This window comes from Lissotriton helveticus, chromosome 3_1 (assembly GCF_964261635.1).
Source record: "Lissotriton helveticus chromosome 3_1, aLisHel1.1, whole genome shotgun sequence".
Lineage (NCBI taxonomy): Eukaryota > Metazoa > Chordata > Amphibia > Caudata > Salamandridae > Lissotriton > Lissotriton helveticus.
The window spans coordinates 652,551,331-652,560,180 of NC_136061.1; positions in this window are offsets into that span (position 1 = coordinate 652,551,331).

Genomic DNA, 8,850 nt, shown 5'->3' on the forward strand with positions numbered 1-8,850 from the left:
CCTGTCAGCCCCTAGTAGATGGTACACTAGGTAACCAGGGCATGGTACCAGAGAAGACCCCTAAGGGCTGAAGCACTCATTGTGCCACCCTTATGGGCCCTGCACCCTGACACCCACACACTGCCTTTGCAGGCTGAGTGTCTAAGTACCCCCTTTTGTACTGCTTTTGGCCACCATAAGTGTGACAGGGTATGCTCAGACGTGAGTCCCTTGCTCACTTTGCCACTGGATTCAAGCAAGCCGGGCTGAAGACGGCTGGAATGCCAGAAACCGGTCCTCGGAGGCTTGTTTCCGGTCCAGGGAAGACATGGCTTGGCAGTTCGGGCTGGACTGTTCCCATGAGGCACAGGGTCAGACTGAATTGCATATAGCCTTGTCTGAACTGGGGTGGCAGAGTGGGCTAAAGAACGGTGATGGATTAAACCAAGATCGTTTGACTGGGTGTGAGTGTTTGATTGATTCAGATGCTCCGTCCATCACCACCCCCTTTTGTACTGCTTTTGGCCACCATAAGTGTGGCAGGGTATGCTCAGACGTGAGTCCCTTGCTCACTTTGCCACTGGATTCAAGCAAGTCGGGCTGAAGACGGCTGGGATGCCAGAAACCGGTCCTCGGAGGCTTGTTTCCGGTCCAGGGAAGACATGGCTTGGCAGTTCGGGCTGGACTGTTCCCATGAGGCACAGGGTCAGACTGAATTGCATATAGCCATGTCTGAACTGGGGTGGCAGAGTGGGCTAAAGAATGGTGATGGATTAAACCCAGATCTTTTGACTGGGTGTGAGTGTTTGATTGATTCAGATGCTCCGTCCATCACCACCCCCTTTTGTACTGCTTTTGGCCACCATAAGTGTGGCAGGGTATGCTCAGACGTGAGTCCCTTGCTCACTTTGCCACTGGATTCAAGCAAGTTGGGCTGAAGACGGCTGGAATGCCAGAAACCGGTCCTCAGAGGCTTGTTTCCGGTCCAGGGAAGACATGGCTTGGCAGTTCGGGCTGGACTGTTGCCATGAGGCACAGGGTCAGACTGATTTGCATATAGCCATGTCTGAACTGGGGTGGCAGAGTGGGCTAAAGAACGGTGATGGATTAAACCCAGATCTTTTGACTGGGCATGAGTGTCTGATTGATTCAGATGCTCCGTCCATCACCACCCCCTTTTGTACTGCTTTTGGCCACCATAAGTGTGACAGGGTATGCTCAGACGTGAGTCCCTTGCTCACTTTGCCACTGGATTCAAGCAAGCCGGGCTGAAGACGGCTGGAATGCCAGAAACCGGTCCTCGGAGGCTTATTTCCGGTCCAGGGAAGACATGGCTTGGCAGTTCGGGCTGGACTGTTCCCATGAGGCACAGGGTCAGACTGATTTGCATATGGCCATGTCTGAACTGGGGTGGCAGAGTGGGCTAAAGAACGGTGATGGATTAAACCCAGATCTTTTGACTGGGTGTGAGTGTTTGATTGATTCAGATGCTCCGTCCATCACCACCCCCTTTTGTACTGCTTTTGGCCACCATAAGTGTGGCAGGGTATGCTCAGACGTGAGTCCCTTGCTCACTTTGCCACTGGATTCAAGCAAGCCGGGCTGAAGACGGCTGGAATGCTAGAAACCGGTCCTCGGAGGCTTGTTTCCGGTCCAGGGAAGACATGGCTTGGCAGTTCGGGCTGGACTGTTCCCATGAGGCACAGGGTCAGACTGATTTGCATATAGCCATGTCTGAACTGGGGTGGCAGAGTGGGCTAAAGAACGGTGATGGATTAAACCCAGATCTTTTGAATGGGTGTGAGTGTTTGATTGATTCAGATGCTCTGTCCATCACCACCCCCTTTTGTACTGAGTGTCTAAGTACAGCACTAAACAAGGAGTTGACATGGCACACATCCCTGTGTGCCATGCCCACAAGACCCACTGCCCTGGCATACCTCAGGCACCCCTCTAGCTGGGCACCCTATGCCAGTTGTGTGGGCACAGGTGCACGAGCCCTGTGCCTCTACAGTACTCAGGGCCATTCCTGGGCACTGTAAGTGCAGTGATGCCATTAAGAGTATATGGTGCTGGGAGGTCATCATTACGAACTCCACAGCACCATAATGGCTACACTGAAGACTAACAAGTTTGATATCAAACTTCTCAGCACATAAAACCTGCACTGATGCCAGTGTGGGATTTAATGTAAAATGCACAAGAGGGCATCTTTGAGATGCCCTCTGAAAACCTAACCTAGAATCCACGTCTGGGCTGAGAGGCTGCCTAGGCTGCCACACAGCAGACATGTTCCTGGACCCCTGGGTGGAGAGCCTCCGCTCTCCTGGGCCTGCAATAATGCACATCCTGGGCGAGGTACTAGGTCTCCTCCTCCAGGATGGGCAGGGGGAAGCTTCAAAGGCCTGCCGCCTTTGTGACCTTCTCCAGACCACTTGTTGTACTCAGCAAATGGCCCCCACCAGTTATGACCCCCACTCTGGCGATAAGACTGTCGGGAAACCCTACATCAGGAAGGGGGGTGTGCCAGCCTGTGCCAACCACACCCCTCAGGTGGGAGAGGCGAGGTGAAGCAAGACCCCGGGCTCCGGCCATCTTGAAGATGGGGAGCCCTGCCCAATCACAGCTAGGCCCCTGCCCCCCTCCCACAGGAGAGGAGCAGACTAGGGGGTGTACCCACCCCAGGACAGGGACCTATTGGTCCCTGCCCTTGCCCTACTTGTACCGCCCCAAAATTCAGTATTTAGGGGCACCCTGAACCGTCCTTCCTATGATCCCAATAAGAAAAGAAGAAAGAAGATCAAGAAGAAGAAGACCCGCCGTGCAGCTGCTAACAACAGGACGACACCAACTGACTTGGCCCCAGCCCTACCGGCCTGTCGACCCTGAAACTTGCCCCTGCTAAATCCCGGTGACTCCTGCGGACAGCCACTTTGGAAAACTCAGAGGACCTGCCTGCCTTGACCCTTTCAAAGACTGGGACTCCCCTGAGCAGAGGCTCTGCTCCAACAGCAATACCGTTGGTGCCAGCCAGGAACCGCTAATCCAGCCCACTCTGCACCTGCCAAGCCCGGCCCGTGACCAAGTGATCCAAGACCACGAGGACGTCCCCCCGGCGACTGGGACCCGAAGTCCAGTGCCCAAAGACCCTCCTCGATGACCCAGACGACACCTGCAGCCTCAGAACCAGGGACCCCCCCAACCGCGACCAGCCGAGGGTAAGATTTCCCGACACTCAAAGACACCCCTGCACCTGACGCCCCATGGCCCCCCTGTGCCCTCCTCTGGGGCACTCACCTCTTCTCCAAGAACCCAACTTACCTCTCAAATTGGTGGTCGCACCTGAAGAATCTCCATCCCCGAGCCTTTGTTCACTTTGTAACTTTCCCATTAGATAACATTGAGCTCCCGACGGCCCAAAAGCACCCTGCACCCAGCCGCCCGAGTGCCGCTGGAAGTGCAAATACTACCCTACTCTACTTCCCCACTTGTTCTGAGTAAGTCACCAGGAGCCCAGCTCCCACAGCCGCGTGGCCTATCTGCTTGAAGCCACCAACCAAAGGCCCCCTACCCTCAATTGGATTGCATTGGGCCTACTCTCTCTGCACCCGGCTGCCCCTGTGCCGCTGAGGGTGTAACAACTGTACCTTTCCGACCCTGGGAGACCCCTGAGTCTATGCCCAGGACCGTAACCTCACCAGTCGAGTACTCACCTGAAAGCCGATAACTCACTTTCCTTCCATAGGCTAACATTGACTGGTTTTCTCAGAGATTTCTGCTAAGTGTGGATATTTGAAACTTTAAAATATTCCTCTAAAATCACCCAAATAATGATTTCCGAAATACTCACCTGGGATCAGGAGAGAAGCCAGTGCTGTACTTTCTAGTTCAGTACTGAACCGCAAAAGTAATCTTAACTGTACCTACCAGATACCTGCTTTTTCTTCCTTAGGACACCATTGATTGTTTTTCTCTTAAATTTCTTCTGTGTCGATTTTTGCAAATCACAAATATTCTTTAAAAATCATACCAACTACTGAAACGCAAATACTTACCTGTCTTAGATAGAGATCCCAGTGCTAAACCTAGGAGTCCAGTACTGGATTACAAAAGTAACGAGAACCTACTTTACCTGTGACTTAAATTTCTTTGCATATGATAACATTGCTAGTTTTTCTCTGAAAAGTTTCAACTTTGAAAATACATTTATATCCTTTACAAATTACAACTGTAACCAAAACGCTTTTACTTAACTGTTTACAGCTTAGGTCCCGGGACTGAATCCAGGATCCAGTCCTGTGGTTAGAAATTTAATCCTGAAAGTGATCAACTGCATTTATGTAGAAAAACCCATTGAGCTCAATGTTAAATTGTGTTTAGAATTGTGTTGCCTATTGCAACCCCAGTAACTATTGTATTTACCAAGTCTATTGCGATTCTGCAAAGTAATTACCTACAGTCACTCATATTGAGAAAAGTATATTTTGATACCTGTTGGTTCTAAAATAAAACAACTATATCTTTGGATATAAAAAACAATTGGCCTAGAGTTCAGTTCTTGAGTGTGTGAAACCTTTTGGTGACTGAGTGTGTACAATAAATGCTTTACACTGTCCTCTGGTACCGCCTTACTGCTTGACCAAGCTGCCACTTTAGAGAGTAAGGTCAGATCTGACTTTAACCTCTGTTGTACCTCTGGGGATTGGGGACTCTATACACACTGTACCTGACTGTGGTCCAGTATATATAGAGCCACTTTCTTACAGTCAGCTAAGAAGCTGGCACGCGGATGGCCCAATTATATGAAGCTCACTGTGACTAAATGGAAAATCAGTGCATGCATACTGAGGCTGCACTTTTGAAGAAACCTGTTGTTGAGTTACCAGTGGAGATAGCAGGGAACTTGTGCAGTTCCACCTAGTGGCAGCTTTGCTACCACATGGTGAGTAGTCGACCGCTAATGAAAGGTGACATACAGTGGTCACGAAGTAAAACAAAGGACTGCTCCAATTGGTAAACATCGTGTTGCGGAATGACGAATATTGAGATATACAACACATTGTTACAATAGTAGTAGATGGAGGACTAGAAAGCCCAGTGTATGGGTTTTACCCCTACTTTCTCAGCACTGCCGGGCACAGGCTCTACAGCATCCTGGCCTCCCTGAGTGTGCCTGTCCATACCTCAGTGCACTTGTTCTAGGGCTCAATCTTTGGTTTTTCTCGAGCACATCAGCTTTGTTGAGCCGTCTAAGGCATTTTGGGGAGATTTCTCTCCTGCATGCGGGCATCTCTGAAATGCCACATGCAGAAGAGTTTATACAATCAAAGCAGCACTACAGCTGCCTTTCGGTACAAAAAATTATTCATTTTTAGATCGTTTTAGTCCTTGAAATTAAGTACTATTCATTTGTTAATAAGTATGTTAATCAGTAATTTTTGTTGTTTTTCCTTCCCAATCCAAGATGGCCAAACCACTTTCTGAGTATATCACTTCCTGTTCTTCTCTATTTAATGTAAGTCCAAATGAATATAGTTGCATCACAATTGTGCTTGCTAGAGTGCTGACACCTGGATTTGTTCACTCTTCACCTCCTCTAATCTTCCTTGACTTTTCCTTGCTCTACGCCTTGCTGTGTAGCCTGAACAGTTGGAAGGTTTTCCTGATTTCCTGTTTTTTCCCTTCCTGCTTGTAATAATTTTCTGGAGCATTCCTGGACGCTCATTTCTACACTCCAAGAAAACACTTCAGCTATCGTCAAGAATACTTGCTCTTGACTTCCAGTCCTTAAGGAAGATCATGGATGAGGGACTTACAATAAACACTTGGGAGGACAGTAAATTTGATTACTTTCCACTTGGAGGTGGCTATGAAAAGGACGATGAGTAATTTATTCATGTTAGAAATGGGATTTTTGGTCTGCTAGGGCATGTGCCAAAGTCGGGCAGAAACCACCAATCTAGTCAGGATAAGGGAGTTACACTCTTAAAATAACCCCTGCTCACCCCCTTGGTAGCTTGGCACAAGCAGTCAGGCTTAACTCAGAGGCAGTGTGTAAAGCATTTGCACATAACCAACAGTAAGACAGTGTAAGCACTACAAAAGAACACCACACCAGTTTCGAAAAATATCCAATATTTTTATATATTTAAGACACGACCAAAAACGATAAAAATCCACAATACAGTACTTAAAAATCTTTAATTATCAAAATATGCTTGAAAAACAGTTCCTTTATGTTGATAGCTCCATCTGGGGCTATCACGGCGTCGTGAACAAACAAATCCAAACAGTTCTGGCTGACCGCAGCATTGCGGGCCAGCTGTGGTGTTGGGAAGACCCTCAAACAGTACCTTTTAGAAATTAGGGCATCGGGCCCTTGAAGTCACAAGCGTTGCAGATCGAACTCCTCTCTGATGAAGTCAGGAGTGCTGGCGTCGGCAGGCGTCGAGTGCTGCGGAGCGAAGTGCAGCGGTGCGGTGCCCTCAAGTCGCGGTGCGAGCAGGGTCATGGTGCGAAGTGAATGTGGTACTGGTAGGTCGTGGGGCAAGCAGTCAGGGGCGTACCTAGAGCTTGTGGCACCCGGGGCTATCCCTCAGATTGCCGCCCCTTGGCATCCGCAGTCTTGTGATTGTATGAGGTTAAGTCTCGGACTCAAATTTTGAATCTCACCTCACTGTCAAATTTCGGGCACAACATTTCTCACATGAGCCATATTTCTTTCAATATGGCGCTCTCCTGTTCTCTTCTTCTTTTGCTTACTTGCCTGCTGGGCTGTGTTGCGCAAGATTTTAGTAAAAGTGCCCCACAGTTAACCAACATGGCATTGCCGTAACATTACACTCATCATAACTGCACAATATATCAGCCACAGCATCATAACAGCACAGAATATCAGTGCACCCTGTTTGCTTAACAATAGCATAATATATCTGCGTCCTCTCAAGGCATCATAATGGCACATAGCTCAGCGTACCCTGGGTGCCCAATATTAGCACAAAACCTCAATGCACATCATAGCCGAATAGTGACTGTAATTTATGTCAAATTGTCAGTACGCTTTCCTATCATCATAATTGAACAATACATCGGAGTAACCTCGAGGCACATTATTTCGGTGTAACCACATAATATCACAATAGCATCTAAGTGCATCCTTATAAAATCGAAATACCACACTTTCTCATTGTGCTCTCACAGGGGTATCAAAGTACAGTACCTGGATGTCTGCTCGTAGGATTGTGCTTCTTTGCAGGTGTCCAGGTCCAACTATCTGCACAAGGCCTGGCCTGTTTACAGGTCTCCCTGTCACAGCTTCCAAGTGCAGAGGGCCACATCACTCAGGAGGAGGCAGGCCATTGTGCCTCTGAAGACGTGTAATAATTAACCAGTAACCGAGAAGGATGGTTTCACTGTGCCCCTGCTGCTCCGTAACTTAGCCTCGAACCTACCTAAACGTGGAAGTGGCGACGGCGGCCGTAACCCCCTTAATTGGGCCACGCAGCCTCGCACGTCCCCCCCCACGCAGCAGGTTCTGGGACAGGACACCGGGCCACAGGCAGAGGCGAGCACTGCACACACAACACAAGCATTGTGGTGATTGAGCTAAAAATTAGAAGCACAAATGCACTGCATGTATCATTAGAGGAGAGACTTGGGTTTGCAGCTCGGAATGGGGGCACCCAGATGTACAAGCACTTAGGACTGCAAAATATTCATGGTGGCCCAAGCTCTCCCAATTAATCTTAAATTCAGATTCATTACTTTTTATTCTGGATAGGACAACTTCATGGGCGGCTCCAAGTTTTGGAACACATGTACACTTTCTTTTTCCCAGTTTTGGACAGAGAGCGATTTCAGAAACTTCAAATGAACTTTTCACTCTCAGTGGTTTTCTAGGGGGAGATGCTGTGCTTTCCCTATCTCCGAGCCCTTTTGATCTATCACCACCTTTGATGTTCTGTTGGAATATCTGCCACCACACTAAGATGCTTTTTACATTATCTCCGTGAGTATTCATATTGTGGATACTATTTTCTCCAGAGCTTTTGCCTGACTTCTGTATTATTCTTTGACTATACATCATATACTTCGAGCCTTTCACAACACGTCTATGCTGATGATGTAGAAATCTCTCTAGCCTTCTCTAACCGTCTCGCCTCATGTCCAAAAAATGTCTTCTACATGTCTAAGTGCTGTCAATCTTTAGATAATGTCCCACTCTCTTCTCCTTAATAAAAACACAACGCATATGACTGTCTCTTCTATTTTTTTATCTAAAGTTTCCCCAGTCTTCATACCAAATAACCTTTCTCCTTCTGATAATAAGGCACTGGCGGCTGGCCCATAGGGAGCGACAAGGCAGCGCCCCACTAGGCAAAACTAACCTCAATAATAATTGGGTAGGAAGAAATGGTAAGTTTGTTTTTATTTTAATTTATCCATTTAAATAAACGCCTACCCACGCGAACTCCCCCCTTGCCCCCCCTTCCCCCGTCATCGCGGCTGGAATTCTCATGCATTCAACTGACAGGACGGGATAACTACAGGTCTGAAGGGGTATGTGAGGAAGAGTTCAGTTGTGGGATGAAGCGGGGGTTCAGTTGTATGACTCTGACTCAGTAATTTCCCTTAGGAAGAAGTGAAGGCTGATGCACAGAAATTAAAGGAAAGGCCGAAACTCTATTATTTAGAACAACTAAATCCATAACACATGCTTAAAACATTTAAAACACCTCAGAAGAATAAAGTATTTAACCTCACCTATTCGCTACAGGTAGTTAAACCTTCATACAGGTCACCCTCACCCCCAACATTAAGTTGTCCCTGCGCAACGTCGTCGTCATATATTTCACATCTTCGAGGCGCGTG